We start from the raw sequence: 27,870 nt of genomic DNA, 5'->3' as shown, positions 1-27,870 counted from the left end.
AGGGACCGCGTTATAGCACGTGTTGGGGGTATGAGGGGGATCTGGAGACATTGCTAAAGAATGCTAAAGGTTGAAAAGATCTAGGAAATTAATCAGGCATATTGGCTTCTGAGACCAAACTTTCAGTTCCTTTCAAATTAGGATAATTACATAATTTACAGTCCAAACTAGGATCCTTTGAGAGACAAAGGGGGTAATATTAATAATCAATAATAAATATAATAGTTACATACCAATAATTATTATTATTAATTATACAAGAGCAACTGAGACTCTCCAGGGCAAATTAAGTCATATGGTCACACTGCAAATGAACTACTGCCCCTTCTGCCTATACATAGCTCACAAAATATTCTCTTATAGCGCCCACTATTGCGACTCGCATTAACTGAGAGTCAAAATGCAATAGGATGGAGATGGCCTCAAAAAGTAGGCAACGTGATATATAAATACACCCTTATCCAAGGCTGAAAGTTCATTAGAATGTATCAGATTTCTGTAAATCAAAATATAGATAATACTCAACCATGGGATAGTAAATAATATTTGACATCTAAATATTTAATATTGGCTATCTAGGTTATAGAATCAAGAAAAATTTGACTCCAAACAATTAATATTGGCCATCTAGGTTATCCAATTAAGAAAAATTCTGAGGACCATTAAAGCCTTAGCGGGAAAGTGTTCTACAGTTTTTAGAAATTTCTACCAGTATGCTTATTTGCCATTGAGAACTGAATTTGCCTATTAAAAAGTGGCTTTTCAGCACTTAAAAATAAGACTAAACATGAGTATGAAATTATGACAAAAGGTTATACTGAGTCAACCTCATTTCCTATTGGATAGGGTTTTCTATGCGAGGAAGTCGCTGGCCAGTGACAAGAAGTGATCAGATCTCACTGATTCAGCAGCTTTTCATTTCATTTACAGAGGAAATAAGCCATTCTCACCAAAGCTGTGAATAGCATAAATCTTGCAGTAGTACTATTCCTAAGACCATCATAGTGTACATGATCTCCCACAGACCCGAAGTGGACATTTCTCAAACACTGTTCAGATTAAATCCCAGGGTAACAATCAAAACCATAATGATTTCATATTCAAGACTGAATCTTATCAAGATGAAGAATGATGAAATTAGTGGTATTGTCTTCATCAGCTCAAACAATGGATATCTTTCAAATCTTGTTTCTAATAAGAATAATCTAGGATTCTAAAATTTGTTTTAAACACATCTATTAGATGCACTGATAGAAGTTTATATGAAAAAAAAAACAACCTAAGACTTCTGCTTTGCATCAACTTCTTGAGCAGCCAGTAGCATAACTAATTTACTTGCAAATGTGTACTTGAATGATGTTACAGTGATGTTCCCAGTAGGTCCCTCCCTGGCCCAAGTACGCTCACAATATGCTGTCCAGGTCTAGGCTGGATATTGTCAGAGATAACGATGGACAGAGTGTTTCTACAAAGAGGCCCCGAAGACAGAGACATTGCAAAATATGTCATATGAAATAAGGCTGAAGGAAGGGTTCAGACTCAAAAACCAAATACTCAGAGTCTCTATTTGAATTATCACATGCCAGACAGAGGACTTCTTCTGCATAGTCCAGATGCCAGAGTTAGAACCAAAAGGAAATTTCACAGAGACAGAATTATGTATCAAAAAACCTTCAGAATTTCTAACCACTAGTATTGCTTCATGACAGAATGGGCTGCTTCACCCGGAAGTGAGCAGGGTGGATGAACAGCTCCCAGGGATCCAGGAGGGTGAGCCCATGGAGGAAGGTGGATATAAGAGATCTTAAAAATGTCTAACACAGTGTACATTCTATGGACACAGAGGGCAGGGAAAAGAAAGATGAAGAACCATGAGGTGGCTCCAGTAAGTGGGAAAATGAATGAAAGTCAGGACAGTTCAGAAAGAGGACAAAGACTCTGTTCCCTGCATGCTCACTGGGCTAAGAAAAGATTTTGCACAGAAAACCAATTCAGTGTATGTTACTGGATGGACGAATGCACAGTAGGATGACCAAACAGGCACTGATAGCAGAGCCCACTTGAGTGAAGTGATTCTGGGTCACTGATGCCATTGTTTAAGGACAGATGAACCACATTTCTTTCAGGCAACATTCTTACTTTTAAAAAGCAGGGTAATTTTACCCACAGAAAAGCAGACGGTCTTTAGCCAAATTTCATTTTCAGAGTGCAGGTAATGTTTTTTTTTTAACTACACAAACAATATTACTACAATAATAATAAACAAAGAGGAGAAAAAACAAACAAACAAACACGAACCATCTTGCTAATGGTTCCAAGAAAACAAAAGTTTTCATTTTTCCATCTTCCTCTCCAATCCTGGTCGATATGCATATTTAATTTGTACACAGGTAAAACCAGAACATAGATGTGGTTTTTGAGTTAGAATGCAGGTTAACAGTGAAAATCTAACTTGAACATCTAATTTGGCATCCCAAATTCAGACTTCCTCATCTTAACTTGCAGGAGTTGAATTATGGAAAATTTGAGTAGAACTGTTCCTGCTTCCCATGAAAGGCAAGAGAAGTTAATAAATTATCCCCTGAAATGTTGAGCTTCAGCAGTGCATCTCTCAACAGAATTACATATTTTTGCCTAGAATGATGAGATTGAGGCTGTAATATATTCTCTGTTCTGTTTGGTAATCATGCATATCTTACAGATGCAATAAAATGGAAAAGCATGTTTACAATTAAACACTGGCCTAAGAAGGTGAACAAATCTCCCATCCATCCATCCATCCATCCATCGATATTTTATCCAGGCTTACTCTGGCAAGCCCTGTTCTGAGAACCTGTTATGGAACTGTTATCAACCCGACAAGTCCAAAAGCTTTCATTTGTTCCATATTCCTTTCTTGTATTCTAGTGCAGGGATGGGGGACAAACAATAAACAGATAAATACACTAAGAGAAGAAGAAAAAAACAGGACCCAGGGAGTCTTGTCACCTCTTTGTATATAAAGAGGTCAGATAGATTTCCTAATAAAGAGACATTTGAACAGAAACTGAAAGAAGTGCAGCTGGGAAGAAGCACATCAGACTGCTGTGGACTGAACTGTGTTCCCCCTTAAATTCATATGCTGATGCCTTAAACCTCAATGTGATGGTATATGAAGATGGAGCCTTTGGGAGGTAACTGCGGTTAGGTGAGGTCATGAGGGTGGGGTCCTCGTGACAGGGTTAGTGCCCTTGTAAGAAGAGACACCAGAAAGCTTGCCTCCCTTCTCTCTCCACCTGTATACATGGACGAAAGGCCGTGTGAGGACACAGAGAGAAGGTGGCCATCTTCAACCCAAGGAGAGAGCCCTCACCAGATACTACAGCCAGCATCCTTATCTTGGACTTCCAGTCTCCAGAACTGTGAAAGATAAATCTCTGTGTTTAAGCTGCCTGGTCTATAGTGTTGTGTTATAGCAGCCCCAGACAGAGTAAGACACAGGCTGACATCTGAGGGCAAACAATCCAGGTAGAAGGAGAGACAGGAATACAGTCTGTAAGATAGCGTGTGCTTTGGTGTGGAGGACAGCAAAGAAACAGGGGCCAGGGTAGCCACAGTGATGTGTGTGAGACGACCACACTGAGCAAGGAAGGTGGGAGTCTGGATGCCACAGTGTGGCTTGGCTTTTCCTCTGAGTGCAAGGCATATGAGACAGCAGTGCATGAACCAGACTCCCACAAAAAGATCCCCAGGGGAGCTGCTTCATGGAGAGCAAAGAATAAGGAAGCAAGGGTGGGCCCAGGAGGGACCCACTAGGAGGCCAGGGTGATGGAGGTGTGTCCCAGGTGGTAGTGGTGCAGGTGGTGAGAAGTGGTTGATCCTGGGCACGTAATAGATAACGTCAGTCAACCATGCTTTTGGGAGCAGAGAATACACACCTAGGTGTCAGGACGCATTTATGTACCCCTTTTGCATTTAGAGCCCTCTCTGAGGCTACTGTCTTCTGTGCTCAAGTAAAAAGCCCTTTGCACATCACTGCAAAGAAAGTCTCCCCTCCTTCCCTCTACCTCTGAGCCAAGCCTAAGCCCTCCCCATTCTCTGCTCCCGGAACCACTTCCTCCTGTGTCCCAACCCCCTACCCCCAGCTTCACACATACCATTGACTTCTGTCTCCTGACATTCCTCTCCGGCAAACCCCTTCACATTCTTTAGTTGTCAGCTAAAATATCATCTCTCTCTGACATTTTAGGAAGCTGTGCCTGGTTTCACAGGCAGAGTTTATTATTCTTTTCAATTGGAAGCAACTGCAACTCTTTGTAAATGCTTTTCTGTAACGTTACTGCGCTATGAAATGATGCATTGAATGCCTGTGTCATCGGCAGACTGGAAGCTACTTAAGGAAGTGGGCTGGATGTTCATGTTCCCAATGCCTGGTACAAAACCTAGGACACCAGAGCGCCCAGGGACTGTGGGCTGAATGGATGAATGAACCCACAGATGCCTTTACGAGAAGGAACGTTGTTGTCTGCCGGCACATCTGTCAGAGACGCAATTGCTGGTTGATGCAGAAAGTAAAGCGTTAATACAACCCCAACTGCATTAACTATGCCATAAATAGCAATCGGTCCTAAAAGACGTAATGCAAACTGACATCTAAGGCTGGCAATCCCCTTGTCCCTAGTGACATAACTGTTGTTCATACTTATTTTTAACTCAGGCAAAAAGAAAACAAACAAGGAAGTAAAACCAAACTAAACGCTTTCCTAGGTCGTTTGGTTGTTTGAAATATAAAATTCATCTTTCCAGAATGCTACTATCTTAGCAAATTCGTGATTAGAGCTTGATATTTTGTGCCAATTTTACAACTGAAATGGAAGAAATACAGATTAAAACAATGCTTACAGACTCCGCCGTGTCCCGTGAACTGATTCAAGAATAACTCCGCTGCACGCTGCCTCCCTAAAAATCGATGCATCTTGGCCCATCCTGAGCTCCATCTGTCTCACAGAATTTCCCTGCTACCTTTATCACACTTCATGCCTTCTGATGAGGAGCAGAGATCCAAATGAAAACTCAGGGGTGATTATTTCAAAAGTAGAAACTGAGACTGCAAAGGTGGAGAAAAGAAAGGAAGGGGTGGGAAACAAGAGGAATCTAGAGCGTGGTTGTCACAGGATAAATGCAAACGTGTCTGAAAGCCCATTATAATTTATGAAAATTATAGAAACCGGAATAAACATTTATTTTATTGCGCTCACTACCAATGTCCCAGCAACATCTGACATACAATATGGGGAAAAGTCAAAAGCACATTAAATTTCCTGTACTTGATAAAGAAAGTAAAGGATACAGAGATCACATTCCTTTCATCCACTCTCTCTGCACCCCAAGCTCTAATGAGGAGAAGTCAGCATTTTAACTTTTGTTGGGTCCCCAAAGTAGGGCGACGCAGGTTACAGCTGTGACACTGCACCACAAAGCACTGCATTCCTCAAGCAGCAATAACCGACTTGCATGTTTCCACGCATCATAGGCACTTTGTTTAATGCACTGTGGGTATAGCCTCACGTGGCTAAAGGGACAAAGGAGCCACGGCCAGCAGAAGTGAGACTGGAGGATGATTTCTGCATGATACTGAGGCCTCTCCTAAAGAAGCCCCCCCGTCCTAGGAGGTGAGAGCAGGGGAAGCTGCAAGTGCAGGAGCGCTGGGCGTGGCGGAAGGAGAGCAGGGCCCGCAGTGACAGCCGAGGTCCAGGCCTTGCCAGCCGTGATGGGAACAGCTGGCGATTTTGCATTTTATTTCCCGTTGCTGAAGGCAGAGGGGTCAATCAGGTGGCCCACCCACCACGGAAGGAGGAAGTGAATTCAATTGTTTTTCTCACAATAATCCATCTTTGAGCCAATCAATCTCCTCTTCTATCAAGCAGCTTTCAGAAGAATATTAATACTAGAAGACTGTTTCTGGCTCTCAAAATGGAAAGAGACCTTCTCTGGGATATCACTAGATCCAAGTTTAGGTCACTGATAGTTTAAAATATTCCCAGAGAATACATGTGAATCAGCAGCTCAACAGAGACCGGGTATCCTTCGCAGGGAGAGTTCTCCACTCCCTGAAATTCTCCCCTCTCGTGACTGCTGTTTTGTGTCTTCTAAGTACTTTGGGTGCTTTTGCTGGTTGTGAGTGTGAGGAATGGATGATGGCTGTGGCCACAAGATACTAATTAACACTGATTCCATGTCAGTGACTCTGTAACTGACTATAGGGCTGGGGTGGGCTGAGCAGCCAATCCTGAAAGATGGAAGCAACCAGTGCTGTGTGAGAGGGAGACAGTGCTCATGGTGGAGGGTGGAGTCTTACCCTTCAAAAAGCTTCTGTTGATTTCACTAATTAGAAATTAAATTTGGGGACTTCCCTGGCGGTCCAGTGGTTAGGACTTCGCCTTCCAATGCAGGAGGTATGGGTTTGATCCCTCGATGGGGAGCTAAGATCCCACATGCCTCGCGGCCAAAAAACCAAAAAACATAAAACAGAAGCAATGTTGTAACAAATTCAATAAAGACTTTAAAAATGGTCCACATCAAAAAAAATCTTAAAAAAAAAAGAAATTAAATTTGGTCGACAGGCCCTTCTTTCGAGGTCTGGCAGTTAATTACGAATCATCACCGCCTCAGTGCCAGAGAGGAGCTGACACGCCCGAGCTATCAGACCCATGCTCAGGTGACCCCTCTTCCCCTGGCACTCTCTCTCCATCGTCTTCCTCCGGGTTATACGGATGCCCCACTCCTTAGGTTGTCCTGGGCTCTCACCACCTGTTCTCTGTCAGCCTTACAGGCTGATCTGGGATCCACTCTCCTATGAATTTGGAAACTTCCGAGGTTGACTATTTTACATAACATGAATTTAACGTAACATTACCGCCTGAGGGCACAGCACTTTGAAATCAAATCCACCACTATTATTAGGGCAGCTGTCACCCTCTACCTGCAACTCAACAAAACTGTTGGAGGAGTAATCTCCTGTTCTACCAGCTCCTCTAGAAAAGGAAGAAGAAGAAGACCAAACAGGCAAAATATTGAGTGTAATTATCTATCTCTTAAAACTTCTTCTTCATTATTTTTTACTTGCAAACTTATCACCAGAAATGAAATTATTTTTGGCTCTTCAGTTTAACTGACTGTGTCTGATAGCTTCTTTATGAAATTAATTCAAAATGTTAAGTCATTTTTACCTTCACAGCTCAGGCTAACTTGGACCTATTTTGATAGAATGTTTTAAAGGTATCATGCTGTTCCATAAATCACAAAAGCAAGGGCACTACGACCCGATCACCGTCAGAAGAAATTTCACAATATATCATGCCCAAGAGAAATCCCTTTCAGTAAAAATATGGCTATGAAAGTAAGTGGCAGCATTTAAAATCGAGCATTTGAATCTCACATTGCTGTGTATGATAACGACGTCTTCAAAGCATCTTTAGATACCGTCTGTCTTTGCCTTGACTCACTGAAACCCACAGGCAATTCTGAGACAAGTTTCCTATAGCGGGGCAGCTTTTTAGCAAGCTCAACACGTCATTTCCCGATGTCACAAATCCCTGCAGGCACTCAATAAATATTAAGTAACTAACAAACAAGACTCAAAGGCAAGAACCACCAGCAATTTAATGACAGAGTCTAAAATAATTTAGCTTATTTTTTCAAAAGGGCTCGCCACCCTGATGCAACCGTCTGTCAAAGTACTAGATGCCTCTTGACAAATGATCCCAACTGCCCTCCTCCCCCACCCATGGATGCCAGAGCTATGTTTCCACACTGTGAGTGCCTCCCTCACTGCCTCAGCCTCAAGTAACTGGCCCAAACTGGGTCAGAAGTCTGCTCCAGGATTTTAGGGGTGGGGTTAAAATACTGTAATAGGGAAGAGCCCCTGTACTCTCTTACAAGTTAATCACTAAAGAGATGTTGCCTATAAGCTTCAATTATACATAATGGCCCATCTCTGGGAACCCTGCTTCCCAGGCAATAAGTGTTAAGCTAAAATACCTTTGTCTAGCTCACAGGAAACATCCTGACTGGGCCCACCTGTGAACGACTGCAGGGAGGAAGAAATTATCACATCCCCTCCGGAGGCTGACGGGAACCAATAAGTGTTTGATTTTACCCCCTTCCCCTTTCAGCATAAGAAGAAGCCTGAATTCTAACTCAGGCAAGATGGTTCTTTGGGGAAGGAGTCCACCATCTTTTCGGTCTGCCAGATTTCCAAATAAAGATGCTATTCCTTTCCCCAACAACTGGTTTCCAGATTTATTGGCCTGTCGTGTGGCAAGCAGTACGAGCTTGGACTCAGTAACACTATTCCAATTTATTCTTGCCTTTGTCACGCAACACGAGATGGAAGCGGAGGGGGGTGGCGGGAGGTGTCTACTCCCATACGGCGTATGGCTTCAGAAGGAAAGCGAGCAGGCTTACAGAATATGAAGAATGAATTACACCAACACACAAAGAGACAAGAAGCAAAGAGAGAAAAAAGTCCCTATTGGTTTTGAATTTCTTGACCTAATTTTTCTCCTGAGGCCTGAATAAATTTTTCCCTTAGATTTAATAGCACACTCCTATTTCTTTATGAAGTATTTTATTTCCCATTTTACTTAAACTAGTTTGAGCTGATTTCTGACACTTGAGAACAAAGAAGCTGACACGTCACGTAAGGACACCCAGCCCAGCAGCCCAATAGCCAGTCGGTGCTCCATTTCCAGAAGGCATTCTGTGCTCCTTACTGAAGTCACACGCTCCACTGTGCACAGCATCTATGGCCAAATCCACACTTGAAAATGAGGTGAAATTTTAACTACATGCTTGGTTTATAATATCAAAATAAAGAATTTGCTAATTGGACATATAGTTTTCTTTGAAAAGACCAGCTTTTCCATAAGTACGTATAGTTACTTTTCCCAGGGAAACGCTGAGTGAAATTTAGCAATTACTTTCACATATCCCCAAGGATCCACACTTGTCATTACCCATCAGTGTTGGAGTGTAGCCCCCTCTGTGACAGGAGGGGGCTAATTCAAGTTAAAGCAAATGCCAGCCAAGACAGCTGGCACAACCAAGTGTTCATGAGCATCTTGAGAGGGTGGACTGTTCCTGAGGTATTCACTATTTTAGGTCCCAATTCCTCAAAGGGAAAGCTCTAGAATTTTTAAATGATAGCTGGCCTAGAGTGGCTCTGTTCAGTAGATCCATATGTAACAGCTATTTTTATAATCAAGAATGGTCTATAAGTTACAGATGTAGAAAACAAACATGATTTCCAGGGGGGAAGAGGGGGGAGGGATAAATTGGGAGATTGGGATTGACATACACACACTACTACATATAAAATAGATAACTAATAAGGACCTACTGTATAGCACAGGGAACTCTACTCAGTACTCTGTAATATGGGAACAGAATCTAAAAAAGAGTGGATATATGTATATGTATAACAAATTCACTTCGCTGTACACCTGAAACTAACATAACATTGTAAATCGACTATAGTCCAATTAAAAAAAAAAAAAAGAATGGTCTATACCAGCATTTTCATATAATTCAGTCTAATAGAAAGACATACAGCGTCAGAGAAATTATGAGCCACAGGGATACAACTGATAAACCATCTTGATTCCATCTGCAACCTAATCCCCTTTGCCGTGTAAACTAACATGTCCACAGGTTTGTGAGTTTGGGAGGTGGACATCTTCGGGGTGGGGGGGAGGTCATTATTTTGCCAACCACAGGGTGTATTCCATGTAATGAAATGTTATACCTCAATGGAAATACCAACCTTCTACTACATGCACAGGCAGAGGAAGATCACAAGTATAAGTGTAAGTGAATTGGGTTAGACACTAAAGAATATACGCTGCATAATTCCATTTATGTAAAGTTCAACGCTGAGCAACACTGCACCGCAAATATAGGGCGCACCCTTGAGTCTATAAAGACAAACAAGAAAGGAATTTCTATAAAATTCAGGATGTTGTATAACTTAGGGGGGAAAGAGGAGTCCCAGCTGGAGAGGGGGAGGCAAGATGCAGGAGTTTTAGGGGTGCTGGCAGGACTCTCTCCTGACCTGGATGGAAGTTATAGGGCTGTGTCAGGCCACACTCATCTGTTCCTCTATGTGCTTGCATGCTATATAAGTTTTTATATTGTAGTATTTCACAGTGCAAAGGTTAACCACGCACAGTGTATAGCAGCTTTGGGACAGAACACTGGCCAAGAGCGGTGACATAAGGAGATACTTCCTCGCACTCACACCCAGGAGGAAACGACATCAGGCCAAGGAAATGACACCATGAGACACGTATGATGGACAGAAAGACAAGGTGCTGAGAGAAAGTCTAATGATGGGAGGGGCGGGGCAGGGCGGGACCAAGGCAGCAGGCAAGGCTCTCTGAGGAGGTGAAATTTAATTTGAGCATTGCAGGATGTCCAGCAACTAGTCAGGTGAGTAGCTGGGAAGGTTTTCCACGAGGAGGGAGCCCAGTGCAGAGGGCATGAGCCTGGTACTCAGTGTAGCTCAGTGTACCTCTGGCGTGCGGTGTCCAGGATGAAGCTGGAGGGAAGGCACAGATAAAACCTGGCCGGTTTTGTAGACGATGCCACGTATTCTGTGTTGAATCCAAAATGCAACGGGAAGTCAGTGAAGGATTCTGTAAGCCACTTGTAATAACTTCTAGAAGAAGGCAGGCATTAATTATGCAATTTATTTATTGACATCAGAAAAAGTACACTGAGAAGGACCAGGATTGGTTACTTCTCCCATCGTGACTAAAATATGTCAAATATCAGGCCAAGGTGGAATCAAATCCCCCCAAAAGGAAAATATTTACATAGCAACTATTAAAATTATTGAGAGAAAATAAACCACACAAACTGAACCGCAGGATCTCCCATTACAGGGCTCCAGTCTATTGTCTAAATGTATTTTCTTTCTAATATTTATTCACCATGAACAGCACTGACATAAATTTCTTTTATGTATCATGGACCATTTACCGTAAGTAGAAAGTAGCAACAAATTACAAAATCAACGGTGCGTGTATCTCAGGATGGTAAAACAGCTTTCTAATCATTGTATTTCCATATCCAGAGGACGACAACTGACTTTAAGACTGCAAGAACAAGTTTCAGATAACATTTAGCAACTGACACACGTCCATCAATATCTATCACGTCAGCCTGTTGGATGCACACACCCATTTCTGTTCTACTGGCTCATTTACTTAATCTTCGTTATTGGCGGCTCTAATCTTTCATTAAAGGGCACAACAAAGATAACAGTTGGCCAATAATTGCCCAAGGAACCTAAGAGTGGACCAAAGCAGAAAGCACGACTCTGAGTGGTCCCCAGGTCACTGAGACGGCAATGGGGCTGCGGTGAGGAATCCTCACCGGTGAAGTCAGTGGGACACGGGCCGCCCTGCGCAGCCCTCGGGAGGGAGTCACAGGACCACTCGGGGCGGCGTGACTCCTCCTCTTTCTGCCTTTGCTGCTCCCTCAAGGCCCCTCCACCACCTTGCGCACGCAGTTGATGCCCCCTGAATCCAGGATTAATTGATCGACTGATTTTCTTTTTTTAAACTGAAGTATAATTGATTTACAATGTTGTGTTTCAGGTGTACAGCAAAGTGACTCCATCATACATACATATATATCCATTCTTTTTCAGATTCTTTTCCCATATAGGTCATTACAGTGTATTGAGTAGAGTTCCCTGTGCTCTACAGCAGGTCCTTGTTTATTTTATATACAGTAGTGTGTACATGTTAATCCAAATTTATCCCTTCCTGCTTCCCCCGTTGGTAATCATGAATTTGTTCTCTATGTCTGTGTCTTTCTGTTTTGTAAATAAGTTCATTTGTATTGAATTCAGGATTTCAATGAAATTCTCTGCCCTCTGGCACAGCTACGAGCACAAAAGCAACAACAACAAAGAAGTTTCAGAGTCCAAGAAGCACTGTTCAAACAGGCTGAAGAGAAGCAAATACCCAAGAGAGGAATTCACTCCACTCTGCAGACCAAAAGATAAAGCGCCCTGATTAGAAAACGCTAATGATCTCAATAACACCCAGCACAGCGGCAGGGAGCAGCTCAGAACAAAAGGTGGAAAGAAGAAATATGAATAAAAGAATTTAAAATGCACTGAGGGGGAAAAACGGAAGAGAATATCAGACACAGGACGAGTGAGAAGCACCTGGTGACACTAAAGACAGAAGAACCAGCTGGAAGAGGCCAGTCTGGATCCCCTCGTGGGGCAAACAGCAGGCACATCTAAAGACCTGCAGGTCCTACTGCATCTGTGTGCAAAATCATGCCTCTGCATTAGTAACAAAAGGGAAAATGCAGTTTATGGTGTTGGGTTTTTTTGTTTAACAGCAGCTATTTACATGGCACATTCTTAAATAATTTCTACCTGAATATATTAAAACAAAGTCTGCACTTGAAGTGGCAAAATTTTAGATACCTGGAAGTTACACACATCAAGAACAATCCAGGTAAGTATATATTTTAAACCAAATTCATATTGCTAATTTTTAATTTTAATTTGATCAAGCCAGTTTAAGTCATTACCTTATGATCCAATGTCTTTAAATACTGCACTTAAACTTAAGGATAGCATTACTGTTGTGACAGATAAAACTGTTTTTTTTAAAAAATGACCACAATTTTTTATGTATTCAGGAGACCCAAGGCATGGTTTTAACCATGATGTGTAGAACATGAAAGGAAAAACAGAAATATTTGTTTTACTTTGGATATTATGTAACAGATGAAGAGACCTTGTGGGGAGCTTAAAGCGAAGCAAACAGTGACTATCTTGGTAGAAAATTGGATCTACAAGGAAATGTCAAGGTAATTAGTCTACTTATCTTAAGAAAAATGGCCCAGACCAGAACTTAATTACCATCTCCAAACATAGCCATCCAAAGATTTTTGGACAAAAGAAATAATAATTATCTAGTCCCCAGGAAAGAAACAAATTAACAGGGCAAGAAAGATTACTTGAAATAATGTGTATTTCTCAAAATGCTGCTAGAGAATTTCTGAGAACCCCTGGATGTGATGTTAAAATGCAGATTCCTGCGGCCTCTGAACCCTCCTGAACTGAAGTCTCTGGGGGTTGGAGCAGAGACCAGTCATGTTTTACAGTCTGCACAGGTGATGTTTATAATGACGAAGGTATGAGAACCAGTATCCACAGGAACTTCTCACCACATACCTGTGCCCAGGTAAATCAGTTTAGCAAATTCCCTCAAAATTGGTTTAAGAATGGAATGTTCAGGCTGCTGTCTTGAGACACAGTTCAGAGCTTAATGTTCAGCTCGGGGTCGCCAATCCCACCGGATACAAAGCCCAGCTCATCTTCTCCAATATGCTTTACCCTTCTCATCTTCCAAAGGGAGAGTTCAAGGGCACCTGTGCTGGGGCTTCTCCCTTTGCCCCTTCCCAACTTCACTCTGCCCCCTTCTCCCCCCCTGCTCCGTGTCCTGGAAGGCTGGCCTCTGACACTACAAGCTGCCCCCCTGCACATCTTGCTGATGGCTTCAGATTGGCCAAGAGATAAAAAAGAATGAAATAATGCCGTTTGCATCAACATGGATGGACCTAGAGATTATCATACTAAGTGAAGTAAGTCAGACAAAGACAAATACTGCATGATATCACCTATATGCGGAATCTAAAAAAAACTGATAAAGATGAACTTATTTGCAAAACAGAAGTATACTCACAGACACAAAAGAAAACCTTATGGTTACCAAAGGGGAAGTGGAGGGGGGGAGTGGGATAAATTAGGAGGTTAGGACTGACATATACACACTACTATATATAAAATAGATAATCAACAAGGGCCTACTGTACAGCATGGGGAACTCTACTCAATATTTTGTAGTAACCTATGAGGGAAAAGAATCTGAAAAAGAATATGTATACTTTATATATATAAAACTGAATCCCTTTGCTGTACACCTGAAACTAACACAACATTTTAAATCAACTATACTTCAAAAAATAAATGAATAAAACAGGTTGGCCTACAGGAGGTCCGGGTAGGAGACATCTGGGAAGGAGGAGAGGGCCAGGGATTCCCTGCTCCGCCCAGGTTGCCTGGTCAGGGCGGCTTCCTCTCAGGATTACGTCCCCTGGGGGTCCGCCCTTTGCCCCTTCAGGCTTAGTTTAGGGCAGGTATCAGTTTCAGGGGGCTGTTATTCCCTGGGGCTCACGTCTCTGATTGCTCCCTTAACCCTGCTCATACCTCTCTGCAAACAGTCCTGAACCATGTGAGCTGGATTAGGTTTCCTGCCGTGACCCTGAATGCCCTAAAGTTGAACCGTACCCACCATGAGAGGAGGAAGCATTTATTATCTGTTACACTCAACTAGCTCTCAGCCTCAGCCTAGACTGACTGGTCTCCTTCCCATTAAATGTGAAGTTCCTCTAGGGAACCTCCTGCCACAGTGCCACATACAGTGTTTTTTAGGATCCTAAATGAATTATTTGCTTTCCAGGTTGATCAGAATGTATAAAGTACATAGCCAGGAGGTCTTGCTTGAACTGCAGTTGCCTTGTCCATGCAAGGGGATAAATAGTTCACATCTAACATTCATACAGTTTCTCAAGGCTACACCACTGAGGGTTCACTGCTGCACGTGCTTAGGGGCACCCTCAAAAGTTGAAGACACTGCTTTGCTTGAAACTCGTAAGAGGCTTTCTATTTTCCTTACTGGCATTTCTCTCTAGCTGATGGGAAACCTTAACTTTCTTTTTTGACAATGTTAATTGAAGAGGTCTTGAGGAAAGCCAATTTTCTTGCTCAGAATATTAGAATAAGAGGCACAAAAGGTTTCTACCTATTAAACATATCAGTGGCACTGTCCACCTGTGACTGCTACCCAAATCACAAATCCACATTCTCTACAACACCTAACAATTACATGAAAGTAAGGGTTTGTGAGGACAATTTTTCAAATGCAAAATTCCACTCACTGGCATGGAATAAAATAGTTTGGAAACATGCCCACGTGGGAACAAGATTCTGGCTGGCATCTTCCAGCACCAGTGCCCACCCCGCCGCTGGGCTGGCTTCACTGACTGCAGTCTTAGCGCACCTCTCATCAGAGACCACTCGCTGCCTGCGATTTCCCCTCACCTCACCAGAAGCAGTGTGGGTGACCGGTCACATGGTCAGTAGAGAACTCACGATGTTTTATGCCCACTCCTGTGTCTTACCTATTTCAGTAAAACTCAATTTAAAAATGAAGCTCAGCATACGTAAGCTTTTAGCTAGCACCTACTGGTAAGTAAACAAGTGAGTAAATAAATAGATGAATAAATAAATAACAACAAAAACTCAAATGGATTATAAAATTCATTACAGCTGCTCAAAGGCTGGTCTAAACATGATCGTGGGGTACAAACAACAGCACTTTCTTTCCTGATTGCAGAGGGGATATATGTACATATTTCCTACCTGAAGCCCCCAGGTCGGTGTTGAGAAAGGAGTATACTCCTATTAAAGGACTATCTCATTTTACCACGTTTACCCCCATTTTCCCCCAAATATTGAGAAATCTATCAAACAACGAATTTCAAGTTATTCAGGGCCGTAAATATTTGACTAATAAACTGTGACTATGGTTACTAAGTGATGGCAACATTGACATTCAGCACCAGAACATACGAATATTGTAAATATTCTTGTAAAACAGCAGTTACCTATAAGCAATTTTCAAGAGAATCATAAAAATAACACACAAAATATCACAAAACCCAGCCAGCTTGGTACATGGGGTTCACTAGAACCTAAATACTTAAAACTAGCCTTATTTAACATAATTGCAGGTTAACCGAATTGAAGATAAATGACATTGACTATTATTTCCACTACTCACTTCTCTGAATGATTTGGACAACAGAAACTACTTTATGGAGATGACCTGCCTATTCTCACCTCCCTCTTCTGTCCAGGGAAGTGGGGGGGTGGCGAAGCCAAGGGTCGGGACCGGACGAGATCCAGTTTCCAGCCCTGACTGAGATCGGGCCATGGGAGCGATGGGCCCAGGCTGCACCCGCAGGGCACAGGGCACAGGGCTGAGGGTGCCGGAGTCTGTCCTCGACCACTGGGCAGGCTCTGGGAGAAGTGAAGGGTCCTGCCCTCACGCGACATGTCTCTTCACCTCCCATGTGGTCGCTGTGGCACGTGTCTCGTCCTTCCTACTGAGCGCTCCTGGAATAAGCACCTTGGGGACAGGACCTCATTATGAGCCATCACCGTAGGATCAGGGCTTAGTAGTGGTGATGTTCAACACATAATGCTTGTTTCCTGAATGGAAAAGACTTAACTCCACTTGGGGAAAGAAGCATTCAAATGACCCTGGGCCTTAGAAATCCAGACACAGCTGGACTTGCCTCCACCTTTGCTAGCTAAGTGACTGTCTTCAGTCAGTTTGGGCCACTGTAACAAAAAAGCACAGATTGGGCAGCTTAAACAACAGAAATTTATTCCTCACAGTTTTAGGCTGGAAGTCCCATACCAACTAAAAACTGGCACTTGCCATCTGCCTCTACAAGGACTAAGTCACAAACCACTGCAGCCGCTGACCGTCAACACCCCCTGAAAGGAGCTCAGGGTGGAGAGCAGGAAGGAAGCCCTCTGTGCTCTGGGAAAAACTGGCAGAACAGGCCTTCAGATAGTTGGGTATTTCCAGGACAAGATTTTATGAGCGCAATTCCTGCATCTCCCCGTATCTAGAAAAGCACTAAAATCCTTCACGGTGACGTCTGCTCCTCGTGACTCGCAGCCACCTTCTGCCAAAATGTGTGTTTGCTGCACGTTCCCCCTTCACCAAAATCACATCTATACTGACCCTTCCCCCGGCCTCTTCGGAGCAGTTTCTCAGCGCTATCTAAGAGGCTGTCTCCTGGGCTATAGTCCTCATTTTGCCCCAAATAAAACTCAACTCACGACGCTCATGTTGTGCATTTTTTTTCAGTCAACACCCAGAACAGGGTGCCATATGGTCGGGTTGGTTCTAGGTCAAGGCTCCCTTCCTGTTCAGAGACAGTCATCTTCTCGCCGTGTCCTTGCGTGGCGGGAAGGGAGCTGACCAGCACTCTGGCCTCTTCTTACAAGGGCATGAATTCCCCCTGAAGGCCCCACCTCCAAATGCCTTCACTTGGGGTTAGATTTCAACATCCCCAAACATCCTGTCCCTGACACGGACCATGCATTGAACTGATGCTCAGTGTAATCAGCGGTAAGTTGGGGACAACATACACCTTGTGACACTGAAGTGAGGGGGACAGTGACGTGTCCGGGAGAAGGCCTAGCGTGGAGCAGGCCCAGTGAGCAGCGCCTGTTACCATTGGAAAATAATACTAACACCCCTCTGTGGTATCGTCCTGGAAGTGAAAGTGACTGCTCAGAGGACATTTCTACAGCCCTGGCACCTCCCGGGTGACCTGCAGCGCCAAGCCAGCCCCGGGCCAGAGAGCTGTCTGCTCCCAGGACACACATCGCTCCCGAGACAGAGACAGCAGCCAGTCTGAGAGTCCAGGGCTGTTGGCAGAGCCTGGCCTGAAGGAGAGGGAAGCAGCTCGGAGCCCTGAGCCCGACAGAGGCCCCAGGAAAAGAAACTTCCAGCATCCGAACAGCTAGGAAGGTGGATGGACACTTGTGTTTTGAGTCTCTGGTGATGGGCAGCGGCCGAAAGTGCCTCCACTTTGGAACTGTCAGAAAGGATGGCCTGTGTTCCAGAAACCAGACAGACAGCACTGTGCCGGTGTTCCTTCTGAGCTGGCGGGGACAGTGACAAAAGCCAGGTCGGCTGTCACAACACACCACCCAGCTGAATTGTTTACAGCAGGTCCTGACCCAGGCGCTGCTTTCCCTCATCTGAAAGACACATATACCTTCTCCAAACAGCAGGAGCCTTGCCATACTGATGTCACTGCCCCCTGCACTCCCAGGGGCCAGGTGCTAGCCCTAGCTGCCCCCTCCAGAGCAATCTAGCTAGATTCCCAGAGAAGGCCTCAATTTGTTCACGTTTGAATTCTGCCGACCAGCTCAAATGGATTTCACAGAACTCATTTCATTTGATCAAAACAAGCGTAAGACAAATGATCCTTATTTTACAGATTAAGAACCTGAAGCTCAGAGAGGTTAAGTGACTTGCCCAAGGTCACACAGATGTGAAGTAGCAGAATGGGACCGGAGGCCAGGTCCTCAGGTTCTAAAGCAGACACTTTCTGACTACATCATCTGGGGAAATAGGCTAGATACCCTTGAGAATGATTTCTAGCTTTAAAATGCAATGCTCCTCTGAATATTCACTCCCTGTGTATTAAGTAAAATGTCTCATTTGTTTCAGGACGGCGATGCTAAAAAGGGGACATTCAGAAAAAATAAAAACAGAGGCTGATTTTTCTCTCTCCAATAGTTGCAGCTGATTTCTGACTTCTCAAAGTTTCTTTACAATAATATTGAAGTATTTTATGAAATTCTATGAAGAAATCATACTTCCCATTTTACAGAAAAAATCTCTCAATAGAAGTTATACCAAATTCTTAACTGCTTCTTCCATCTTCCAAATCATTCGTATCTTATTCAGACTTTGAAACACAGAGCCGTACGTTTATCTAGGTTTCTTTAAATGAAGTTACTTGCCTGTAGTATTAATATGAACCACAAAATGCTGATAATTTTGATTAAAAGGTACAGCCACTGACTTAGAGCTTCCATACCATTCACACCTAAGGGCTGCTTTCTAAATAAATATTCTTGTTTGATCTTGGGCAAGGCAATGAAATCAATGCTTTAGGAGTTAACTTCAAAACAAAGGAACAAATGTAACAAAACAGAAACAGACTCAGATACAGGAAACAAACTAGAGGTTGCTAGAGGGGAAGGGGGTGGGGGGATGGGCAAATAGGTGAAGGGGAGTAAGAGGGATGTTATAAAATAAGTCACAGGGATGCAATGTACAGCTCAAGGAGTAGAGTCAACAATATTGTAGTAACTTTGTATACCACGTAAAGTAGAAAGATACTGAATCACCATTTTGTACATCTGAAACTAATCCTTGAATGAAAAAACTAAGCCGCCCCTGGTTATCCGGTTTATTCAACACTGAATGAAAGCCTGGTGCCTGAAGGCTGCTGGGTCAGGTCCTGCACGGCTCCAGAAGCAACAGACACATGCTTTCCTTCCTGGAACAGCTCACAACTGAAGACACAAGACATGCATATACAGAATCACCCAGAAGAAACAAAAGATAAATTAACACTGATGTCAATGTGAGCGAAAGAAGAAAAATAGACTTTACGTCTACTCTGTTATTGATGAAAAGCAATGTCTAAATCCCAAGCTAAAATATTTAGATGTTTATAACACTTCTGCTAAGATTAACGTGCAGCATTGGGTTAGCACGTGCAGCCTGCTTCAGCCAAGTTTAGTCTCTTCTGAAGGCTGAGGGTTGTTTTTCAATCACTGGACTTTGAGCACAATATTATTCAACTCCTGAATAATATTTATTTCTAAGAAACGGAAAAAACCCCATAGTATAAAGAGGATACCTATGACTGTCTCAACTATACACCAAGCTAAGAGATAAAGCTTAAATTTATCTCCCAAAAACTATCATCAAAAGCATGTGAATTTCACTTAATCTCAAGCTTTTTCAGAACTACTTCATGAATACAAAACAATGCAGAATGCACTTATCCCTAATTTTAGGACATTAATACTGAAGACAATAATGCATGTGTCTATCTCTATACATTCACTCCATTTGGGGAAGGGAGATAGAGAAAAAAGTGAAAATGGGATTATAAAATAAATTACCTACAACATTAAAATAGTAATAATCTTGGTTGCTATTTTTATGTGCACAGAGACCTTTACCAAAATAATTTGATTAAAATAAGCCATCTCTTGTTGAACCATGTATAAAAAGCATTTACCAGAGGAAGTGGTAATTTTTTTGGTCAGAAAATCTTATATATTACTCTGAAACATATTCAACTCCTAGTGTAGCAAACAAATGATTCTCTTGGAATTTTGTGTTCAATGATCTATTCATACAAACTTTTCTGGAGTATTTATGGCTCTAGTTTTTAAAAAAGTATATTGAATAACGCACTTGGCTATGTTTTTCCAAAGTCATCATCTCTCAGTGGTTTTATAGGTCATTCCAACACTTCCTCTTTGTGACCTGGAAGCCAGAGCAGCAAGTCCTCAATCCTGTGACACGCTTCCTTTGTCTGCGGTGAGGTTGTCAGCAACCCTACACTGCAGAAACTTTCCAACCATACGTCCTAACCATGACCTTCCAAAGCGCTGAGATATGCCCCCATCAAGCACCACGGCCAATATGGAATAAGCCTAGTGCAGGGTTTTCTACATATCTGTCTCTACCGCAGAGCTGTGAACGCCTCTGAAGTCATGTTATGTCATCACCATGACTCACCAAATTCCCACAAAAAACTTTTGCATTGAGTAGGCCCTCAACTAAATAAGTAACCAAAGGTTTGTGCTGTAAACGTTCTCTTTTGAATGTAGACCCCAGTAGTACTGTAACTGGCTGATTTTCCATCCCCTACTCAATACTACAATAAAAAACACAAAATGTTCAATTCTTAAATACACTTTATTGTTCCAAAGTGTTTGGCCAAACCTCTGGCTTGAATACTCTTGTCCTGGTGAATTTGATGCAGGATGAAGAGGGGAAGTGACAGGACAACTCCTGTGACCATCTTGGAACAATGACTCAGAAAATCCAACCCCCAGTGTTCTCTGCTGGCAAAGGAAATTGAATCTAATTCTAAAATAACACCTAAGTTTGTTTGTAGCAACATGGCATCTTGTGTTTTGGCTCGGTAACATTCAAACTTACTGTCAATCGTTGCCTATAAATACACAGAACTGTCTTCAAGCAAACCTTAAATAAAGAGTTGTAAGAGGTTCCAGCCACCCTGAGGCCACACTCCTGCATGTGTCAATGGGACAGCAAGCCCACATCGGGACAAAGCTAACGTTTCCCCAACATACGAGAGACGTGCCCTGGGGTCCAGACCAGAGCAGTGTTCAGAGGTGTATGACTGAACTTCACGGGGGATGTTCATGGCTGCACCAACTGCCTACACGCAGAAGACACAACACTTGAAATGGTTATTCTTCAACTTTTACAGCTATTTTTATCACTTCAAATCCACTTAGGAGTTTCTAATTTCTGTTCAGTGTTGTCTGCGAGGGGTTTAAAATACGAAAAATAAAAACTGTTTTTAATCTATTTCTGGAAGGCATCCAAGGTGTCTTACTGTCATCTGTTAAAACCCATACCTGATCCTTTGGGAAGACCATACATCGACCCTAGGACAACTCAATGACTGGTTTCCAGAGGGAAAGTTGCTACTGGGTTAGTCTGTTCATCTTCTTAAGGAAAGAATAAATTATCTATCTGACACTTCACACTGGATTCATCTACATTAATTACACAATGAGAAAATAATTAACTTTAAATATGCATAAACTTTATGAGCATCTAAGATAATAATAAATCGAAAAGAACACAATAACCACATCATAGCAACTTATTCTTCATGCCTTTCACCTCAGACCAGAAGGATTTCTCAGACTTGGAGTGCTCTGGCAGAGGTTATGGCGATAGCCTAACACAGAACCTTCATTTTACAAATGAGAAGACTGAAGGGAAAAAATTTTGTTTAAGGGTCAGGAGGTTTACCTGAGGTCACACAGTTGTCAAGTGGCAACTGATAGATCTGGCATCTCTCCTAACTCCTAATCCAGTTCCATGGTCCCTGATAAGCATTTTACTATCACATATCATGATTACAGAGCAGAACACAGTGTGCAACGGGCACCTACACAGGCCAATGTGGAACTGCACTGGATGAAACTTACTTCATTGTGATAAACATTTTCACCTTCAGTAGGCAGAATGCTGGCTTCCCAAAGTTGTCTACCTCCTAATTCCCAGAACCTATAAATAGGTTACACTACATCACAAAGGGGAATTAGGGCAGCAGATGGAATTAATGTTCCCAATCCACTGACTTTAAAATGGGACATTATCCTGGATTATACCCGTGGGCCCAATGTAATCACAAGGGCCCTTAACTGTGGAAGAGGGAAGGAGAAGAGTCAGCGTCAGAGTGATGGGTTGTTGTTAGAAAGACTCTGCCTCGGCTGTTGTTGGTTGTGAGGACGGAAGGGGCCACGAGCCAAGGAATGCGGCAATCTAGCCTCTGGACGCTGAAGAAGGCAAGAAGACAGATTCTGTCCTGGAGTCACCCGAGGGAGAGCCACCCTGCCCACACCTCGATTTGAGCCAACAGAAACCCACGTCAGACTTCTGAGCTTCAGAATGTAAGATCATAAATTTGTATTATTTTAAGTCACTAAATTTGTGGTAACTGGTTACAGTAGCAATAGGAAACGAATGCACCATCTATCATGTTTCCTTTGGATGATCACCTGTTCTGATGGTCCACAACTCTGCCCTGGGGGCGGGACCTGAGAGCGTTGAGATAAACACCACGCCTCAAGAATGGAGAGGTTTCCAGGCCAGTGGTACACCTGCATCCCATCTTTCCAGCAGTGTGAAAAGACGAGAGATCGTGTAGAAAATATCATTATTTTTACAGTCTGGTTGGGAGAGGTCTAAAAATATTTATATATGTGTCCACATCGGTGGGAAAAGTGGCAATCGTTTTCTCTCCATAAAAAGAACACTGAAAACAAAAGACCATAAAACAAACTCCATAAAGAGTCTATGGCAGCAGGGTAAGAGATCATTCTCTACATTTCTTTGACTCTGTTATTTCCTGGATAGGACTTTTTTAAAATTTTTTTTCTATCACTGAAGGTATTTGAGAGAAATTTGGAAACTTTCATCAGCACCTTTGAATAACCTGACTAATGTGCTTCCTGGATTCTTGAAGAGGAAATCATCACACTCAATAGTTCTTTCCATTCTTGGCTCTAAACAATATAATCAAAAGCTTCAGCTGTGCTGCAAAATACAGTTAATTTATAAGAGTGATTAAGGGAGGCATCTCACAATTTTCCATTTCATTAATCATCACTGAGATGCCTTTTGCCAATAAAACTGTTCTTTGACAACAGAGTTTTGTATTCATTTTTCCTATATTCTCTTATTTAGGTATCCAGAGAAAGCTATGTTCTCTACCAATAAAGAATGACAACAGGTGACAAAGACCTCTCCTCAACCAATCACTAGCCAGGGCCCTCTCCTCCCCTAGGCCTCAACCTCGGTCTCTTAAGGGCTTGAACAAACACTAAGAGAGTTTCCGGCCTTGACAGCTCAAGGCCGCATCACTAGGCTGACCGCCGCCCCCCATAAAGTGCCTGCCTGAGAAAACTCGAGGCGGCCACTCTGGGGGTAGGAGCCAAAATCCCACAACTGCCAGCCTGCAGACGCAGCTGGCCTGCTGGCCCCTGCACTGACCGACCCTCACAATCTGTCACCTCCCTGACGACACGCAGCTCCCACACACGACTCCCTCCGTCTCCTCCAAAACCTCCAGGCACCTCAGCACAAATCGAAGCGGAGTCCAGTCCACACTGACCCCTTCTCCTGCGGCAGGAATTACTACCGATGAGAACCTGCCCTGACCACTTTACCTAGTGTCTAGTTGTTTATCTCTGACACAGGTTAGTGAAGAGGAAACAGATGTAACTGTACTAATGACAACTACGCAGTCGTCGGAGGTGATCTCTGAATAGGCTGAAAACCAGTAGCAGCAGGTAGTGCCTCCCTATGAGATGCTGGGATTAAAGAGAAGCTAAATCTCTCCTGGTCATCAAAACCAAAGCACCTTGACAGTTTGGACACACCTGTGATGTAGCTGGGTCCTCACTGCAAGCCCATCAGGGACTCTGCTCTGGACCGGTCCTCGCTGGCTGAATGTTACTGTCTGGCCAATACTCTGGTCTTACGGTTGCTATGCTCCTCTGGTCGCCAATCCCAACTTAGCTGAAGCCCATGCCTCCACCACCCACCCCCACCTATCCTGGACGTCATCCGCATCCAATCCACCCATCCACCAAAATCTACTGATTAGCAACTTCCCCGGCGGTCCAGTGGTTAGGACTCAGCACTCTCACTGCCGTGGGCCAGTTTCGATCCCTGGTCCGGGAACTAAGATCCTGCAAGACGCGCAGCGCAGCCAAAAAAAAAAAAGACCTAAAACCAAAAAAACTAAAACGTCCTGATTAAACTTGGCATTGACTAATGAATCTTTGTTTTTTGAAGTTAGTCACTGCCTTTATTACTTAACCCTATTAATTTCATTGGTGGAAAAGACAAACCTCTTAGAACAAAATAGGTAGTTATTTCTGGGCCTGTACTAAAAGGGTCCCAAAACAAAATATTTTAGTCCACCCGCCTTCCCTCCCTCCCTGCAACACACACACACACACACACACTGACATGGGCAGCTACTCAGGTATGCTACGTATTCTCCCTTTGCCCCTTACAATTCACTTTACGCCCTTCTCTACCTGTTCTTTGCCCCAGAAGGTGGACCTCGAGGGCCAGCCTCTACCTAGTTTCCTTGTGCTCTGGGTTTTAGTTGGGTTGGGCCTGTGGGAAGCTCTAACAGGAGATCAGAAAGTCAGGGAGAGAGGTCAGGGTATCTATGGGCACAGTTCCTGCCCAGTGGCCTTCCTCTATGGCCAACCAACTCGCTGGGTCCAGCAACTGCTCCCTGGGCCATGCGGTGACAGTGTCCTCCTGCTGTTCCAGTCCCAGCATGTCTCCATCTTTCACTGCTTTCTCCTAGTCCTTCCCGTTCCTTTCTAAATTGCCACATCATGTATCTCTGCAAATACTCCTTTTGAATGTGCCATCTACTTCCTGGGGCTGTGACTCATATGATGTTATTTCAATCATTAAACAAATGTTTCCTGAGTGTCTACTACACGCTGGGCACTGGGGCCATTGTAATAAACACGATGCACACCAGTACTGTAATTAAATGGCTGGTTTCATTTCCCTGCTAATGATTTGTTTGACTGAACCCACTGGATTGGCCCAAAGCTTTGGGCACCATTTGAATGTGTTAGTTTACAGCCCATACAGTACAAAGTCTTTAGACAACCTGACAAGTAGATAATCCAGTCCAATTCCCTCTTTTTTACAAGGGTAGAAACTGACATTCAAAGATGAGAAATGACATATGAAGCCAGGTGACATACAAAGGCCAGAGTGATATCAGCCACATAAGCTGTAAGGTTCTATTCCTGCAGTGAACTAGCCCCGAGGCAGGATCTGTAATTCTTCCAACCACGCTGAAAATTAGACCTTGTTATGTCCACTTACAGATGTGGAAACTGAGGGTGACAGCTGGTATAAGTAAGGTGTCTGACATCACATACTAGTAACTGGAAGAATCATTCTTCAAATCCTAGTTCCAGAGCCCATGAACTTTTACACAAAGTGCTTCAGAATTCTAAGGCTCTTCTCTCTATACTAGAACAACACTCGCCCATTTTACAGACTGTAGTTTCCCTTCGGCTTCTGGTTCTAACCACTTCCAAGAGAAGAAAAGAAAAGGAAGACAAGCCCAGAGCAGGACCAGGGGTGTGGGAGGGGTGCCCACCAGCAACCCCTCCAACTGAGACCCTACATGCAACTCTGAGAACAGCAATAACATTCTCTGACAGGACTTGGTTTTACTCAAGGCCACCTGGCTATCAAGTCACCAAGAGAGATGTGAAAAATGCAAACCCATCAGAACTAAGCTGAGAGCTATATATTTTTTTTAAAAAGTGAATCAACCATGAATGTAACTCCTGGAAGGATAACTATCTGTAAATAAAGGACATCCACGGTGTCTGAAATATAAACCTCAGATCTTCATTTAATACCAACGCATAGTCATTCTCACACAAACAGTAAGCAGGCATTTTACAAAGGTTAACCTTCCAATTTATTGATATAGACAAGCCCAACATCCCTTTAAGGCAACAGTGACATGGCACTGCATTTCAATTGTTTTTCTTTCATACTCTCAGGACAAAAGTCTGTGGATGAAGCCATAAGCTTTTCTGAAGATGATTTTTTAATTCTTTGAAACTCATATTCCATTCCAGCAGTCACTGCTACAACTACATTAAAGATTAATAAATGTTAGTTGTTGCCTGCAACTACTGATATAATTTTCATTAACTTGCAACAGTATGCCTAAAACACAGTGGACATTCTGACCTCAAAGAGCTGAAATTCACAGGCTCCGCCACAGTGGACTCGTGGTCGGAGGTGTTTGGACTACCTGGCCTCAAACATTAGACCTCACCTTTCTAGTGCTTGCTCGTTAATAAATTGATAGCAGAGCTGTGTGCCTTACTGATTCTCAGTCTCGTGTTCCTGTGGGAGCTGTCTCTCACAGTTATAAAGGGAATGAAAAATTACAGGAAAATAATCTTTAATATAAAATTCCCCAAGAGGGTAGAAGAGATATAACCAGGTGGTAAAAAGCATGAGAAGTAAAGAGTAGGGAGAGGTATGGTTTCCCTACAATGTCATGGTTGTTTCTTCAATGTCATCTACAGCTCCAGGATAAATCTGTGTTTCAGGGATATTTGGCACCATCTCTCCCAGCTTTCCCTCTTTGCACCATTTATTATTTCATTATGTAGTATCCTTTAATCTTTTCCACTCTCCTTTCACAAAATCTACTCTCAAGAAAAGAATCCAAGAAACCCATTCACTGAATTGATAAATTATTAAGCACCTCTTGTAAACAGGTTCCTGCACTAGCTGATTAAGGAGACAAAAAGGTTAATAAAACACAGTCTCCGTCATCCCAAATTTACAATCCAGTAAGAAGAACTAAACGAACAATACTAACAGAAGTAAAAGACCCTCCAAATGCCAAATGCTCTGGCGGGCGAGCCGGGGCTGCCTATCCTGACCTGGATCTCCACTGGTGGTGGAGCTGGGGAAGCCTTCGTGCAGAAGGTGGGGATTTAGGCAGAGCCTTGGAAGGTGAGCAGACTTCTGCAGGCTCTGTCATGGCATCGTGGAGGGGAGAATGTTACTGGCAAAGGCATGCCCTGTTCACGACAGGGTACATGTCCCTGTGTGACTGTGATGTGGCCATAACTGGTAACCAAACGGACCACATGAGCAAGGCTTTTGGTCATGGGAACCACTGAAAGTGTCTAAAGAGGAGAATCGATACTATTCCATCAGTGCATTAGTAACAGCCCCCAGGCAGAGGGTGAAGAGTGAAGGAGAAGAGCAGAGGTGGCTTTCGCGCTGGTTGAAAAGGCTTAGGCAAGAGGTGATGAGGGTGGAGGTGAAGAAGGAAGGAGGAAGTGTAGGGGGGCACCTTGCAGCCTTCATCACAGGACCCAGGGGTGAAGGATGGGAAGGAGAGGAGATGAACGTAACTGCTAACTTGGAGGGTGCAGAGGTGGGTGGTGGGGCTATGGCCCAGACGAGACAGCAAGGAAGGTGAAACCCACCTTTTCCCTCTTTGTTGTAGCTGTTGGGATTTTTTTGGTTTTGGGGGGTTTTTTTGGATGGGGGGAGGAGGAGGGGTAGGGACAAACCGGAGGGAAAAATCATCGATTCAGGTCAGAGCACATGATACTTCAGGTGCTTGGGGCACTTCCATGGCTGGAGCCTGTGTGAGTGGTCTGTACTGCACGTGTGATTTTCAATTAGCCAAGGGTTGGGTGTTATTTTTCTAGAGGTTTATGCGTTCTAATACCTCCACGTATGGTACAGACTAGCAGGACATACAGCCTTCACCCCGGATCTACGGAAACAAAATCTACATTTTAACAAGATCCCTGGG

At 43.3% G+C, this 27,870-nt stretch overlaps 1 protein-coding gene and 1 long non-coding RNA gene across 7 annotated transcripts in view; one reads left to right on the top strand and one right to left on the bottom strand.

The window, feature by feature from the left end:
• Positions 1 to 27,870, bottom strand: part of DPP6 (dipeptidyl peptidase like 6) — a 1,033,290-nt gene that overhangs the window by 408,071 nt on the left and 597,349 nt on the right. The gene's annotated exons all lie outside the window — the stretch shown is intronic.
• Positions 12,388 to 27,870, top strand: part of LOC309631995 — a 40,053-nt gene continuing 24,570 nt past the window's right edge. Inside the window, exons 1-2 of the long non-coding RNA XR_014246685.1 lie at positions 12,388 to 21,330; positions 22,339 to 27,870. The exon at positions 22,339 to 27,870 is cut by the window's right edge and continues 24,570 nt beyond it. This is a non-coding gene — a long non-coding RNA (uncharacterized lncRNA). The remainder of the gene's footprint in view (positions 21,331 to 22,338) is intronic.

Source organism: Balaenoptera borealis (genome assembly GCF_965194805.1).
Source record: "Balaenoptera borealis genome assembly, chromosome: 7".
In the NCBI taxonomy this organism is placed as follows: domain Eukaryota; kingdom Metazoa; phylum Chordata; class Mammalia; order Artiodactyla; family Balaenopteridae; genus Balaenoptera; species Balaenoptera borealis.
This window is presented reverse-complemented; position numbering and strand designations above follow the sequence as displayed.